We start from the raw sequence: 17,771 nt of genomic DNA, 5'->3' as shown, positions 1-17,771 counted from the left end.
GCTTTAGCTTAGGGGGCAGAAACTGACTTTTCCAGCACTGCAAGACTTCAAATTAAAAGACTCTCAGTCAACTCAGTTTTCAGCCTATAGGCATTTTTTAGCAAAGCCTGTTTCCTTTCTCTTTGTCCTCACAGGGGCCATATTCAGATAATTTGTCTCTTTCTTGTAGAACCTTAGTGAAGGAGCCTATAGACAGTCAATAAATCCCCATGCACTGAATTTTTCCTTCCATTTCTTCCAAATTAGATCAGAATGAAGTCTGCAGCCCAAGAAACAACTGGTATTTGGATCAAGTATCTTAAGACTGTGTAACAGGTACCTCCAACTTCCCAGATGGGAGTGCTACAGCCATCACTGTCTTCCATTCAGTCTACCTCACTCTGCAAGTTCTGTATTTTATGGTCTGTTTCTTATAGCATTCCAGAACAAAATTTGTATCATATATTTGCCCTAAGCTTTAAATAACAGGGTGTCTAATTAAAAGTAGTTTAAATTATATGAGGACTATTATCTCAACAAATACAGAGACAAGATATGTCAAAGGTTATTGTAATCATTAGTAATGTTCTCAAGAACCCATGTTTCTGGCGTTAGGAGCTCCAAGTATTATCTCCCCACATGGCTTCATCCACAAGCAAAGAAAAAAAAAAAAAAAGAAGCATTGAAGAATTTCTCTCTTCAATCAAAGTGAAAGTCTTTCCCAAAAGATTTACCATTTTATCATATTGACCAGAGTGACATCTCACATCTGTGCCTGTCAAGTGAATGGAATTCCAGTCACTGGTTTGATCAAATCAACATTCATCCCCTTGAACTGAGGAAGGGCCCATAATGCTGAAGAATCTTTGAGTTAAAAATGCAGGAGGGGTGGTCGTTGGATAGGTAACCATATTTTCTAATACCCTAAGCTCTTATTTTAGAACAATGTTCCTCCAAGTGCAGTCCAGAGATCTAATGTCTGATTAATATAAACATATGCCTGGGCCGCACTCAAAACTACATTAGCAGACTCTCCAGGGTAAGGTCCAGGAACTTGCATTTTAACAAGCTCTCAGCTGATGTTTTTAGCACATTAAATACTGACAACCACTTCAGAAATCTTTGGGATCTCATGTGATTAAAATTCAAATCCTTATGTCATCTATACAGAGCACTGTTCTTGGTAGATGCTTAGTGGAGTTTAATTACTGTCATATTCAGAAACTGATGAACTTTTTTCCTTCTTTTGTTTTCTCTCTTCTTTTCTATTTTTCTTTCCAGAAAAAGTCATCTAATTATTTTATTATTTCCTGTAGGATTAAGCAATTCTTTCTGTGCACAATAAATGCCATTTTAAAGAATTGTGTTAATCCCTCTTCTATGAACTTTATTCCCTGAAAATCACTAAGAGGAAATGTAATTAAAAACAAAGAAACAAGAAAAACTAGAAGGAAAAAATAGAAATGAGAAATCAGTTTCTTGTTTTATTTTTATGAGGAAATCATTTTCTCTGGACTCCCCTTGATGAAAATTGAAGTAGAATCTAGATGGGGAGTGAAATAGAGGTAATAACATCATGAAATTTGGTAATTTTTAGATGTTAGTCATCTGATGGCCACATAGAACATTCTTCTCCAAGAATGTTCAAAGTTAACTTATTTCCTACTTCACTCGATACCCAGACCGGTGAAAGTTCCTCATCCATTGTGGATGACTGATTTCATGTCGTGGGGCAGAATGATAATAAGACCAAACAATAAGTGCTAATATAGTGCTTACCATGACCAGGCACTGTTTCGAGAGCTTTATTTATGTTAACTCATTTAATCCTCATTCAGATAATTTGAGGCACATATCCTCATTTATGTCATAAGCCTTGTTTTACAGGCAGGGGAACTGAGGCAAGTTAATGACTTGCTCCCTTATAAGTAACAAGATGTGTTTTGAACTCAAAGTCTGGCTGCAGAGACTGTTCTTGAAACCACAGTGCTGTTAACGTCTCTCAGCCAACACCACAAACTATTGTCCTGTGAACCCCTGGTGACTTGTATTGAGTTCTTAAAATTTTGTAATTAGTATAAGGTATCTGAAAATGGATAGAATACAGTTTTAAATTTTGAATTCCAGCCTTTGTTGAAAAAAATCAGAAAACTTGTGCTGGCAATATTAGGCCAGGAACACCCCATGGGAACCAATAGCTGGAAGCGAGTAGAAACAGTCCCCTTCTGATGGGTCATTCTCTTGTTTGTTACAGTTTCTCTCACCTCTGTTGCTTCCTGACACAGAGACTGAGAGCTCATGCTATTTCTTTTATTATAGTAAAGGAAAGAACCCACAGCTCTAAGAGAGACCGTGTGGTATAGTGGTTAAGTACTTTGATTCTGGAGCCAGACCGCTTGAATTTAAATTCCAGATCCAACATTTATTAGTTGTACAACCCTGAAAACTTACTTAACCTCTCTGTGCCTCAGTTTCCGTTTCCTAATCTGTAAGTTGGAGAGAATAAAATCCACTCAAAAATTTAAATGAGTTAACATATGTAAAGTAAACAGTATGCATATTCATACAAAGTAAACATACGCATATAACAGCTTCTGGCACATAGTGAGCACACACGTTCATTTTCCCATCAGAAGTAAGAAAATGAAAGACGGACTGAGAGTACCCTGCGTTTCATGGAAACTGAAAGAGAGCATATTGCTTCAGATAACTGAGCAATCTTCCTATGTGATCTTCAATATGCAAACAAGGCTAGTAACATAACATAGGTGGATTGGGTCTCATCCCACTGCATGATCCCAGCTTAATCTCTAAAAGCAGGGAGAAGGCGGGAGTTTCCCCCAACAATCTCCAAGATTTCCCTGTTGAAGAAGCATTATTTCAATCCTGTTTTTACATCCGTGGAGCCTGAGGCTCAGATTGCCAAAAGATTCCACCTAACGTAATACAGACCTGTGATGGCAGAGCCGGGACTTGTAACCAGGCCACTTGCTCCAAAGACCAGGGCTCTTCCCACCGAATTTCCCAATCTCAAGTCCTACCACCTTCCTGGTATGTATTATAAGATAAACTTAATGCATTTAAAATCATGTTTGGTGCTTTCTGTGTCACTGAAAATCTGGTTCACTTGTAAGTGGAAAAGCCAGGATACTTTGAGCTCTTTTGTTCCTGGATCCATTCTTATGTCAGTAATTAAGGGGAATTGATCTTTTTTGGAGGATAAACTTTACTCTGGCTTCACATGTTATTTTTTTCAACTTTATCCAAAAGTTTGAAAGGTACCTGGTTATGCCAATTTCCACATGAGGATGCTGTAGGCTCTATTTTGAGGAAGGTCACAGGTCTGTCTTCTCACACCTAGAATCCACACAAAATGGGTAAAACGGCATGTTTTTAGTGGCTCAAACACTGCCATTCCTGATTAGGATATTTTTGCTTGTTATTTTATCCCCAAGTCATCTTATTTGAAACATTATCATTCTCATTTTTTAAATATACTGAGAATCTAATCATTGGGGAAAAATGTCAGGATATCTAATGCATCATCACAGCATATACATTTTCCAAGAAAAGTGCTTGGAGGAATAAACTCACAGAGTAAATAGCAAAGCCCTAACTTCTTGCATGATATTTAAGACCCTCCACAATCCAACACCAACATATATCACGCTAAATGTCACATATACCTCATAGCGCCGGGCATGATGGTTTCGCCCCGTAGTTACTTGGGGCCTTTCTTTCTGGAATGCCCTCCCCTGAGCTACAATGCCACCACCATTATTTCTCCGCTGACTACATCTCAGACATTATGGACTCTAGGAATTATTTCAGGGCGTTTCCTTCCCACTCCCACAGGGTGCATCCTCCGCTCATTTGTTCTGGCTTTTACTAATTACTCTTACAGTGTGAACAAATAATTATGTCTCTTCCACTAGATCATGAGATCCCTGAGGGTGGAGACTGTGTCCTTGGTTTCTGCTTCAAATTATTTTTATTCAATAATTTTAGTTTTTACTTTATAATCTTTACTTATCACACAAACATTCTTTCAAGATAAATTGAAAGACAGATCCCTTCAAATGCTTTCATTTTGATTAATCAACTGTTTATTATCCATTGGACTTTCTAGCTTCATCCAAGTTTTTACTAATTTCACAATGTCCTGTACTGTTCATAGTACAGATAACCCACTAATAGCTGATATATGTTGAACTTGAACTATGGGCCAGGTGTTCTCTGAAGCACTAGATTTTTCTCATTGATAATGAAATAAGAGCTCTGTATCATTATCCCCATGTCAAAAATAAGAGAACTGGAGTCCAGGTAGATTATATAATGCGCCGAGGTAAGTGGTAGCGTAAGAATTCAGACTCCAAAGCTGTGTTTTCTCACCCATTACCCTACACAGCCTCTCAAAGCAATCTTTGTAATCTGCCCCTTTTATGCCTGACATTGTGTCATCAACATTTGCTATAACATTATCCTTAAAAAAGGAAGTTTTACTTATATCATAACAATACAAACCGTATGAAAATCCAGGGACTTCCCTGGTGGTCCAGTGTTAAAGAATCCACTTTCCAATGCAGGGGACGTGGGTACAATCCCTGGTCAGGGAACTAAGATCCCACATGCCGCAGGGCAACTAAGCCCACATGCCACAACTACTGAGCCTGCGCGTTTCAACTAGAGAGAAGCCCTCATGCTGCAACACAGAGCCTGCATGCTGCAACGAAGATTCTGCATGCCACAACTAAGAATAGACGCAGCAAAAACTAAAAAATAAATAAATAAATATTTTTAAAAAAAATCCAAAAGACTGTTAAAAAAAAAAAGCAGTAATAAGGAATGTCTTATTCATTTCCTTCTCCCAGAACCTAACACAATGTTTTCTGCTTGAATTGTTGAATATGTTGATTTGATTTGATCAACTTCCTTAGATCTATGCGGTAAAGTACAGAATCCTTGCCTAACAGGAAGTATTCAATATTTTTCCAGAGAGACTGATGCTCCTAACAAGAGCAGGAAGCGTGGTTACACAGCCTTGATGTCTCCTTTGTGCAACAGGACGTGGTCCATAATGTGTGAGTAATACATGTTCTTCTCATTCACCCATCTGGCCGGATGAATCGGTGTTGGCAGAGAACCTGAAATTTTGGACTGAATCACATCAAACATTTGCACTGTAAATAAACTGCTTGTACCACTCTTACAAATTCTTTGAAATCACACATATTTGTGGCCTTGGAGAAGTCTTTCACTGTCTCTTGCTATATTTTCCCTCTTCCTTAATGGCATCTAAAGTGACAAGGAGACATGAGGAGGGCTCCTGGTTTGCTGACAGTGCATTCAGTCAGGAGTGTGTTGCTAAAACCCAGCTTTATCAAGTTACAAGTAACAAGTAATTACCATGCAGCACATCACCTGGAGTACAATTATGCAAATTTGCATATGGCTCAGCTGCACAGTTTAGACAAATATTTATCATTGTCCTAAAGCCTGCCTTGCAAAGAGAAAACAGGCCAAGTGATATTCTATCATTGCACATTCCCTATTTTTTAAACCACGAATGAACTAGGCTGTTTTTAATCTGGAACACTAAAACATTCTAGAGGAAATATCCTCATATTAGTCTTTCATGGAGGAAGGAAGTTCTAAGGAAACTTTGATTAACCTTAAGATGAGACAATTCAGAGAAAACAAGAGAGCTATTTTCAAATATGTGAAGGCCATCATGCAGAAGATGGAACAAACTTGACTTCCATTGCTCTGACAGACCATGTTGAAATACATAGATCAGAATTTCAGAATTACAAAGAGACAGGCCTCAACCCAATCTAAGGTAGAATTTAAAAAGAACACAAAGGGGACTTCTCTGGTGGTGCAGTGGTTAAGAATCTTCCTGCCAATGCAGGGGACACAGGTTCGCTCCCTGGTCCAGGAAGATCCCACATGCCGCAGAGCAACTAAGCCCAGGCGCCACAACTACTGAGACTGTGCTCTAGAGCCCATGAGCCACAACTACTGAGCCCACGTGCTGCAACTGTTGAAGCCTGTGTGCCTAGAGCCTGTGTTCCACAACAAGAGAAGCCACTGCAATGAGAAGCCCGTGCACCACAACGAAGAGTAGCCCCCACTTGCCACAACTAGAGAAAGCCTGAGCGCTGCAACAAAGACCCAATGCAGCCAAAAATAAATAAATAAATAAATTTATTATTTTTTTAAAGGGGCTATTCTTGGAAAGTTGGGCTTTTCTTACTGGTTCTGTACAAAAGGTTTATAGACATTGAATTTGTGGATTTTTTTTTTAACCAAATAAATCAAGCATCCAGTTGAATATGTTGCTTTAAAAATTGTCACACTGGGGCTTCCCTGGTGGCACAGTGGTTGAGAGTCCGCCTGCTGATGCAGGGGACACGGGTTCGTGCCCCAGTCCGGGAAGATCCTACATGCCGCAGAGCGGCTGGCTCGTGAGCCATGGCCGCTGAGCCTGCGCGTCCGGAGCCCATGCTCCGCAACAGGAGAGGCCACAACAGTAAGAGGCCCGCATACCAAAAAAAAAAAAAAAAAATTGTCACACTGGAGGGCTTCCCTGGTAGTACAGTGGTTAAGAATCTGCCTGTCAATGCAGGGAACACGGGTTCGAGACCTGGTCTGGGAAGATCCCACATGCCACGGAGCAACTAAGCCTGTGTGCCACAACTACTAAGCCTGCGCTCTAGAGCCCATGAGCTACACTACTGAGCCCGTGTGCCACAACTACTGAAGCCCACGCACCTAGAGCCTGTGCTCCGCGACAAGAGAAGCCACCGCAACGAGAAGCCCGCGCACCACAACAAAGAGTGGCCTCCGCTTGCAGCAACTAGAGAAAAGCCCTCATGCAGTAATGAAGACCCAACGCAGCCAAAAATAAATAAATGAAGTAAAATAAATAAATAAAACTGTCACACTTGAAAGTTACAAAATTGTTCCAGAGAGGCTGCCCTTGACCAGGAGAATATTAGAACACCCCTTTGAGCCTGTGGACCATTTTCTCCTAAAATGGTAAAATCATCTCTACCAAATCCTCCATAATAGATTCCTGAATTGGTCAAAAGATATTCTGACCCATATCTCTCTTACAAATGAAGTGATCAGTGGAGGTGATGACATTTTTGAGGAATCAGAATGTCAAAATCAAAATCAAAGTGGTACTTTGATATTTGAGATGGAGCCATTTAGGAGATTTCTCTTGCTGAGAGGCCCCCAGAGGCCTCCTTAACCCTGCTAAATCCCTTGGGGAATAGAGGGTCAGCTCTTACCCGGAAGGAAAAAATTTCAGTATGTTCTTCTTTCATGACTCAGACAAAGACAGAACAAAAGAACATGGTGTCACATGCCAGAGATGCTCTATGAGCTCCCAGGAATAGAAAGAGGTGAAATGTGATAACTGGACCTGGGTTCAAACCATGGCTCTGCTACCACCAGCTGGTCACAGGGACACATGACATAACCTCCCTGAGACTGTTTCCTCACCTGTAAAATTAGAATGATAATACCTCAAAGAGTTTTTGTGAGAATTTAAATATATAAATCAGTATTCAAAAGAGTGCTAGGCCATATTAAGTTCTCAGCACATTGTAGCTGCACTAATTATTATCACCATTGTTAGTTACTTCTGTTTTCATTCTGAATCATCCTTCTCATTGCACTTTCTCACTTCATCCATTCTGCTTTGCATAATTTTAAAATTATTTTACGTATAATACATTTTAATTACCCTACCAATTTCCAGCCCCCTATAATCCTCTCTGAGGGACTTTGTTAAATTATGTGTGACAGCATTTTTATACACAGCATGAAGTTTCGAAAACAAAGCTGTTTTTAAAACAAGTTTTACCGTCCAATTATACACAGACTATACTGAGTTTCTCAGTATTACATAGTGTAAAAGCTAAGACAAATTTATAGAGAATGTTTTAAAAATTTGGGACAAGATTCTTGGGTTTGCTGTGAACACAGACCAAGAGTAGGGACACTGGAGCAGACGGCCTGGGACAAAACCTCCTCACTCACTTTCTAATATTGGGCAAGTTGCCTAACCTTTGCGAGCCTGATTGAGTAAAAATAGTTTACTCCTGAGTAAAAAGCACTTAGAAGAGTGCCTGGCACATAGTGAGAGCTTAATGATTACTGTTGTTCGTGGTCCATTGTAGCAGAAACACAGGGCTCCAAATTACGGAACAAAAAGAATAATAAGAATAGTGGATGGCAGGTATGATTTCATAGAAAATAGTGGTATCCAACTTAGTTCATTAAAGTTCTCTGTCCTTGCTTAACTGTGGAGTACAATCCACAGAGACTGATAGGCATGCTAGAGAGATTATACATGCTACAGAAATAAAGGGGATGAAGACCCTTCTACTTCACAGTCAAGTCGTCAAAATCACTTTTCAGTATTCATTAGATATTATATTAAACATTGTTTGCAAATTGTATTTTTATGTCTGATGCATTGAAATTAGGTACATGTTTTCATAATATAAAAAAACTGGATTTGTGGTTACAGCAGAGAACAATGTTAGACATTTATTAAGATGGAGAAAATGGTGAATCGATGAAAAGTCTCACATCCTGGGTTTAAACCCCAAGTTTACTAGAAATTAGCTGTGCAACCTTGAGCTAGTCACTTGTCTTCTGGGCCTCGGTTTCCCCAGTTGTTGAAAGAAAGAATAGACATGCCAGTGTTCCCCAAGCTTTAATCACCCATAAGAACCTTACGATTATTGCCATATCCACGTACATATTTATCCTATACAACAATATCCTTGAAATCATGGTTTCCTTGCACTATTTAAAACTTTTATAATGCATATTAAAGTAAAAATTTGTTAAAATTTTAAAAATATTTCCTCCTTGTACAAGCTAGAGCTCATATTGTGTACTCTTTGGGAAACATTAGACTAAATGACCACTGAGGTCCCTTACAATTCACAGATTCAGTCACGCTATGTCTGAAAAAAAGAAAATAAATAAATAAAGGATAGTATGCAATACACAATCTTTAGTTGTGCAATCTCTTCATGATTTTTAATTTTCAGTTAGAGGAGCCAGAACCAAGCAAACTGTTATCTCCTAGTATGGAAGATTCCCTCTAATCTCAAAGTCAGTTCTTTGAACAGCATATAATAAAGACTATTAGATACAGCAAGAAAATTGAAACTACAGGCCAATCAAGAGAACTGAGTCACACCCATCAGTCCAAATGAAGAGCAAGATAGCATGCCTCAATTTCAACCTGGAAAAGAGTCGAGGCATAGGTCATAGAGAAGGGTAGTAGTTTCCACAGTAAGAAGCAGGGAAGATGTAATGTGAGGACAAGGGGAAAACAAAATGTTTGCTCCTTTGCATTCTCCCACTTACTTTTTCCCAATTGTCATCTTTGTCACATAAAATTTACTGTCTCGAGTGAATCAGAACATCCTAGTAGGTTGTTAATGACCTCCATAAATCAGGTAAATTAGTTATTTTTTTCTTACCATTTTTCTTCTTCAATGATCTTATGATCAATTTATGTTGCTTCTCATCTAAGGGAGAAAGTAGGTGCCCTGCCTTTTCTGTGCATGGAAAAGGCTAGTGGAAACCAAAGGGTTTGCCTCACCCAGTAACTGTTTCTAAGCTTCCTAAGCGTAAGGCTTTCTCTTGTCCTGGTTGAGAACGAACCACAGAATGGCAGGAGCCAGAGGGAGAAATGAACCTTCCGTCTGAGGGCTGAGTCTAAGGCCATCTCCTTGTGTGAACTGTAAAGCTCAGCACTGTGGGATGTGTAAGAAGCAGGTGAGAAGGAAGGGCTCTAACTGCCTTGACTGCCTGATTTGCTGAAGGGGCCGCAGACTCTTCCTCCTGTACAGCCTGCCTTTAACCACTGTTGAACAGGATCGTTGGACTCCCCATAAGTTACCCTGTTAGACCTTTTGGAATACTTAAATTACTTATGGCAAGGGAATCATGGTGAAAAATGTCAACCTCTACCCCAGTGTTACAGAAAATCCAGGGAAAATCTAAACACAGCTGGAAAGAGAGATTTCATGGTTTCACTGCTCTCTACTCAGCTTCCTTTTCTTCTACAGCAGCAATGAACTATTCTTCCCCTCAAGAGAATTGCTTATTCTCAAACATAAAATTTACTCCATCTGACTTGTAGATTATCTGTTTGTAAGACACTGTGAAGACTTGTGGGTGTATTTTCCTGACTTTTCTTTTCTAAAATTAGTGACCCCAAGTCCTCTGTGACTGCATGTAACGAGATAATACATGTATCCTAGGTTTCCAAGGGATTCCAATCATTTTCCATATGTAGGGCTTCCCAACACTTTTGTGAGAGGTACATTTTATTTACCAAAAGCCTTGAGGTACTCAGGTGAGTGTACATTCCAAAGTACACATAGATAGTGGGTACATCTCAGAGAGACCACAGTGACAACTCCCAGTCTCCTCTCTCTGCTTCCTGTTCCCCCAGAAACATTGTCGAGATCCCAGAGAGGAGAAGTAGTCTACTGACTGTGGGTCCATCACATTTCACTCACTGATTATCTTTAGACAGAGGGCAGTTGATGCTTTTGTTTTATCAGTGGGGAAAATGAGTCACAGAGCAAGGAGAGAATTCTTCCCAAAACTCAAACCTCACATAGAAGTTGCTTCTTGCTCTTTGTAAGCCTCATGGCTCCCTCTGATGTAACTATCATTAAGGTTTAAGTGATACATCAAATTCCACATAACTCAAGAAACAAAAGGCTCCAACTAGGGAGAGAATAACATGATACAGATAATTAATTGTTGTAAGCACAGGAAACTAATCACCATTTTCTAAACAGGGCTTGCTGCACCATATGGCATTTTCCATATGCTGTTGGTGCTATTTAAAAGGTCTGTCTTTCTCCCTCCTCTTTGTTTGTCAAGCTCCTGCTCACCCCTCAGGACCCAACTCAAGTGTTTTTGCAGTGAAACTTCATCGATTTCCAGCTGGCTTCTACTGCCCTCTGTTGGTATAGCTACTGTAGCAGTTATGATACATGTGAGAACTCCATAATTCTGAGCATGTTCAAATTCTGTCATCACTAGAGGCACAAGCAGACCCAAGACCTTATTGAGAAAACGTAATTCCACACTGACAAGCCTTTCAACTCATAGTAATCTAGCAGGAGTAGGAAACAGATTGTGCAAACGTGCACAATTAGAAAACCAAATTATACGTCACATGGGATTTGTAAAGAAAATCATTGCCAATCACCGCCCTGCTTCTCAAACGATTATAATAAATGCAACCACAGTGCTGGGGGAACAGACTGTAGAATGTACAATTGATGTTAATTAGGAAAGGATGTAGTGTGCAGGGTTTTATACCTGAAAATGATTTTGGAGACCACTTCCGTCTCTTTTACAGGCAGACCTCTCCCCTGCTTTGATAACTGAATGCAAACAACAGGTACTATTTTCTCCCTGTGAGTATACTAATGTGTCACACTATTATGCTATCTTCAAATCATCACACAGAGGGACTTTTGAAGCCTGTTTTTTCCTAGCTTGTGGTTTGGCAAGCATGAGCTTATAACCTTAGGAACGATCAGGCTACCTTTATGAAAGTGTTGCTGTGTGTGGAATCACTAAGTAGGTGAACAGCATCCAGTAAAAGAGATAAGGTTTTATGTGACTTCAGAGAAGCAATGCAGTGTGACTCTAAGTAACAGGCCTAAGTTATGAGAGGGCATGATCAATGCCACCTGTGATGGATGACTGCCCCATGAGACCTTTAAGAAACACAGCAGGGCTATGAGAAACACAGTGGAGGCATGAGCACCAAAGCGAAAGATGTAGCGTTCCCACTCAAGCTCTCATCATTAGGTCCTGCTGTGATAATGTAGAGGCCGTAAAACCCAGGCTCTAACTGCTGTGGGGAGGATGGCTTTCAGCAGTCGTCACTCATACATAGGTAACTACTTTTCTTTTCCCTTCATTGTCCTGCTGCTTCTGCGGAAGCTCAGGGTGGAGGCTTCCCATTGTGATGTACTGTGTTGTCCACTCTCCCCTCTCTGCACTGCCAAAGGCCACCCTCACTGTTCCAGATGAAAGATCTTTCTATAATCATGGTAATTGGCGAAGCAATATGATCATTAGCTTGCACATAATCCCAGACAAATAAGCTTGATAACCCGCACGATCACAAAAATTGTGGGCTCTTTTAGTTCACGCTATAAGAAGCTATCCTGCCATGTTTCTCTGAAAGGATTTTAAGATAATTTTCAAACAGTGCTGCAGACAGTTTTCAAAAACATATAGGCTGCCAACATCCTTTTGAAGACAACTGTGAATTCAGCATCGTATGGTGGAAAAAATTTATAGTCAGCAATCCCAGCTCAGCCTCTTATTAAATTTGTGACTTTTAATTGTGTTAGTAATGACTCAGGCCCTGGATTCCTCACCTATAAAACAGAAGTACTAATATCTATTTTCTAGGGCTATTGTGAAGGTCATATACATAGGTTTTTGGAACAAAGTCAGCATACGATAAGTAGTAGTTTTGAACACAATTAATTTTATTATGATTATTACCTCCCTCTTCGTTCCCCAAATTTAGACTTACGTCTAACAAACCATGTTCTCTGTCACATCAGTCACAGCAGAGAGTGTTTGTAACAAGCAGTTCTGGAAATTCTCCTAAACTTAACTTTTAGTTAAATCTTTAAAATAATACCAAATTTCACATACTTTCCTCACAACTTAGATGGTAAAAAGTAAACCCATAGATGGCAAGGTAGAGGAAGCTCACTGGAAGACATCAGAAAGTTCTGCTGGTGCCATCAAACAGAGACCCAGAACAGGGAACTGGAGCGAAATCTGTGCTGGGAAATCTTCTGGACTTTTCTCATATTATGATATAAGCAATATAGTAGAGACATTGTATCACCAAAAATTTGTGGTGTGCTCACTGTGTGCCAGTTGTCATTCTAGGCAGTGGAAATAAAGTAATAAACAGACTTAAGTTCTTGACATTATAGATCTTACCCTCCAGTTGAGGGAAGAGACTGAATAAATAAATGCATAGATCTGAAGATAAGTGCTACAAAGAGAAATAACGCAGTAAAATGGAGAAAGGAATTTCAGTGTTTGTTGGCAATCTGTATATCTTCTTTACAGAAATGTCTGTTTAGGTCTTCAGCCCATTTTCGGATTGGGTTGTGGGTTTTCTTGATATTGAGCTGCATGAGCTGCTTATAAATTTTGGAGGTTAATCCTTTGTCATTTCCTTCATTTGCAAATATTTTTCTCCCATGCTGAGGATTGTCTTTTCATCTTGTTTATGGTTTCCTTTGCTGTACAAAAGTTTTTAAGGTTCATTAGGTCCCATTTTTTATTTTTGTTTTTTTTCCGTTTCTCTAGGAGTTGGGTCAAAAAAATCCTGCTGTGAATCATGTCAAAGAGTGTTTTCCTCTAAGAATTTTAGTGTCTGGCCTTACATTTAGGTCTTAAATCCATTTTGAGTTTATTTTTGAGTTTGGTGTCAGGGAGTGTTCTAACTTCATTCTCTTACATGTAGCTGTCTACTTTTCCCAGCACGATTTATTGAAGAAGCTGTCTTTTCTCCATTGTCTATTCTTGCCCCCTTTATCAAAAATAAGGTGACCATATGTGAGGGGGTTTATCTCTGGGGTTTTTAGCCTGTTCCACTGATCTATATTTCTGTTTATGTACCAGTACCATACTGTCTTGATTACTGTAGCTTTGTAGTGTAGTCTGATTTCGGGAGCCTAGTCTTCCAGCTCCGTTTTTCTTTCACAAGCTTGCTTTTGCTATTTGGGGTCTTTTGTGTTTCCATAAAAATTGTGAAATTTTTTGTTCTAGTTCTGTGAAAATTGCCATTGGTAGTTTGATACAGATTACATTGATTCTGTAGATTAGTTTGGGTACTATAGTCATTTTCAGAACGTTGATTCTTCCAATCCATGAATATGGTATATATCTCCATATGTTTGTATCATTTTTAATTTCTTTCAGCAGTGTCTTATAGTTTTCTGCATACAGGTCTTTGTCTCCTTAGGTAGGTTTATTCCTAGATATTTTATTCTCTTTGTTACAATGGTAAATGGGAGTGTTTCCTTAATTTCTGTTTCAGATTTTTCATCATTAGTGTATAGGAATGCAAGAGATTCCTGTGCATTAATTTTGTATCCTGCTACTTTACCAAATTTATTGATTAGCTCTAGTAGTTTTCTGGTAACGTCTTTAGGATTCTCTGTGTATGGAATCATGTCATTTGCAAACAGTGACAGCTTTACTTCTTTTCTGATTTGGATTCCTTTTATTTCTTTTTCTTCTCTGATTGCTGTGGCTAAAAATTCCAAAATCATGTTGAATAATAGTGGTGAGAGTGGGCAACCTTGTCTTGTTCCTGATCTTAGTGGAAATGCTTTCAGTATTTCACCATTGAGGACGATGTTGGCTGTGGGTTTGTCATATATGGCCTTTATTATGTTGAGGTAAGTTCCCTCTATGCCTACTTGCTGGAGGGTTTTCATCATAAATGGGTGTTGAACTTTGTCAAAAGATTTTTCTGTATCTATTGAGATGATCAGATGGTTTTTCTCCTTCAGTTTTTTAATATGGTGTATCACATTGATTGATTTGTGTATATTGAGGAATCCTTGCAATCCTGAGATAAACCCCACTTAATCATGGTGTATGACCCTTTTAATGTGCTGTTGGATTCTGTTTGCTAGTATTTTTGTGAAGATTTTTGCATCAATGTTCATCACTGATATTGGCCTATAGTTTTCTTTCTTTGTGACATCTTTGTCTGGTTTTGGTATCAGGGTGATGGTGGCCTCGTAGAATGAGTTTGGGAGTGTTCCTCCGTCTGCTATATTTTGAAAGAGTTTGAGAAGGATAGGTGTTAGCTCTTCTTTAAATGTTTCATAGAATTCGCCTGTGAAGTCTTCTGGTGCTGGGTTTTTGTTTGTTGGAAGATTTTTGGTCACAGTCTCAATTTCAGTCCTTGTGATTGGTCTGTTTATATATTCTATTTCTTCCTGTTTCAGTGTCGGAGGGTTGTGTTTTTCTAAGAATTTGTCCATTTCTTCCAGTTTGCCTATTTTACTGGAATATAGTTACTTGTAGTAATCTCTCATGATCCTTTGTATTTCTGCAGTGTCTGTTGTTACTTCTTTTTCATTTCTGAAATTATTGATTTGAGTCTTCTCCTTTTTTTCTTGATGAGTCTGGCTAATGGTTTATCAATTTTGCTTATCTTCTCAAAGAAGAATTGACCTTTGCTATTGTTTCCTTCATTTCTTTTTCATTTATTTCTGATCTGATCTTTATGTTTTCTTTCCTCCCTGCTAACTTTGGGGTTTTTTTGTTCTTCTTTCTCTAATTGCTTTAGGTGTAAGGTTAGGTTGTTTATTTGAGATGTTTCTTGTTTCATGAGGTAGGATTGTATTGCTATATACTTCCCTCTTAGAACTGCTTTTGCTGCATCCCATAGGTTTTGGATGATCGTGTTTTCATTGTCATTTGTTTCTAGGCATTTTTTGATTTCCTCTTTGATTTCTTCAGTGATCTCTTGGTTATTAGTAGTGTATTGTTTAGCCTCCATGTGTTTGTATTTTTTACAGAGTTTTTCCTGTAATTGATATCTAGTCCCATAGCGTTGTGATTGGAAAAATACTTGAAATGATTTTAATTTTCTTAAATTTAGCAAGGCTTGATTTGTGGCCCAAGATATGATCTATCCTGGAGAATGTTCCATGAGCACTTGAGAAGTAAGTGCATTCTGCTGTTTTTGGATGGAGTGTCCTATAAATATCAATTAAGTCCATCTTGTTTAAGTTATCATTTAAAGCTTGTGGTTCCTTATTTATTTTCATTTTGGATGATTTGTCCATTGGTGAAAGTGGGGTGTTAAAGTCTCCTACTGTGATTGTGTTACTGTTGATTTCCCCTTTGAAGGCTGTTAGCCTTTGCCTTATGTATTGAGGTGCTCCTATGTTGGGTGCATAAATATTTACAATTGTTATATCTTCTTGGATCAATCCCTTAATCATTATGTAGTGTCCTTCTTTGCCTTTTGTAATAGTCTTTATTTTAAAGCCTGTTTTGTCTGATATGAGAATTGCTATTGCAGCTTTCTTTTGATTTCCACTTGCATGGAATATCTTTTTCCATCCCCTCACTTTCAGTCTGTATGTGTCCCTAGTTCTGAAGTGGGTCTCTTGTAGACAGCATATATAAGGGTCTTGTTTGTGTATCCATTCAGCCAGTCTATGTCTTTGGTGGGAGCATTTAATCCACTTACGTTTAACGTAATTATCAATGTGTATGTTCCTATTACCATTTTCTTAATTGTTTTGGGTGTGTTATTGTAGGTCTTCTCCTTCTCTTGTATTTCCTGCCTAGAGAACTTCCTTTAGCATTTTTAGTAAAGCTGGTTTGGGAGCTGAACTCTCTCAGCTTTTGTTTGTCTCTAAAGCTTTTAATTTCTCCATAAAATCTGAATGAGATCATTTCTGGGAAGAGTAATCTTGGTTGTAGTTTTTTCCCTTTCATCACTTTAAATATGTCTTGACACTCTCTTCTGGATTGCAGAGTCTCTGCTGAAAAATCAGCTGTTAACCTTACAGGGATTCCCTTGTATGTTATTTGTTGTTTTTCCCTTGCTGCTTTTAATATTTTTTCTTTGTATTTAATTTTTGCTAGTTTGATTAACATATGTCTTGGCATATTTCTCCTTGGATTTATCCTGTATGGGACTCTCTGTGCTTCTTGGACTTGATTGACTATTTCCTTTCCCATATTAGGGATGTTTTCAATTCTAATCTCTTCAAATATTTTCTCAGTCCATTTCTTTTTTCTTCTTCTTCTGGGACCCCTATAATGAGAATGTTGCTGCATTTAATGTTGTCCCAGAAGTCTCTGAGACTGTCCTCAATTATTTTCATTCTTTTTCTTTATTCTGCTCTGTGGTAGTTATTTCCACTATTTTGTCTTCCAGGTCACTTATCCGTTCTTCTGTCTCAGTTGTTCTGCTATTGATTCCTTCTAGAGAATTTTTAATTTCATTCATTGTGTTGTTCATCATTGTTTGTTTGCTCTTGAGTTCTTCTAGGTCCTTGTTAAAAGTTTCTTGTATTTTCTCCATTGTATTTCCAAGATTTTGGATCATCTTTATCATCATTACTCTGAATTCTTTTTCAGGTAGACTGCCTATTTCCTCTTCTTTTGTTTTCTCTGGTGGGTTTATACCTTGCTCCTTCAGCTGCTTTGTTTCTCTGTCTTCTCATTTTGCTTAACTTGCTGTGTTCGGTGTCTCCTTTTTGCAGGCTGCAGGTTTGTAGTTCCCATTGTTTTTGGTGTCTGCCCCCAGTGGCTAAGGTTGGTTCAGTGAGTTGTGTAGGCTTCCTGGTGAAGGGGACTAGTGCCTGTGTACTGGTTGATCAGGCTGGATCTTGTCCTTCTGGTGGGCAGGTCCACGTCTGGTGGTGTGTTTTGGGGTTTCTATGACCTTATTATGATTTTAGGCAACCTCTCTGCTAATGGATGGCGTTATGTTTTGTCTTGCTAGTTTTTTTGTGTAGGATGTCCAGCACTGTAGCTTGCTAGTTGTTTAGTGGAGCAGGGTCTTACTGTTGAGATGGAGACCACTGGGAGAGCTTACACTGTTTGATATTACGGGGTGCCAGGAAGTCTCTGGTGGACCAATGTCCTGAACTCGGCTCTACCCCCTCAGAGGCAGAGGCCTGACACCTGGCCAGAGCACCAAGATC

Source organism: Delphinapterus leucas, chromosome 7 (assembly GCF_059928025.1).
Source record: "Delphinapterus leucas isolate spDelLeu-1000000601 "Yukka" chromosome 7, BTC_Dleu_Yukka2, whole genome shotgun sequence".
In the NCBI taxonomy this organism is placed as follows: Eukaryota; Metazoa; Chordata; class Mammalia; order Artiodactyla; family Monodontidae; genus Delphinapterus; species Delphinapterus leucas.
Note: the sequence above shows the minus strand (reverse complement) of the source record.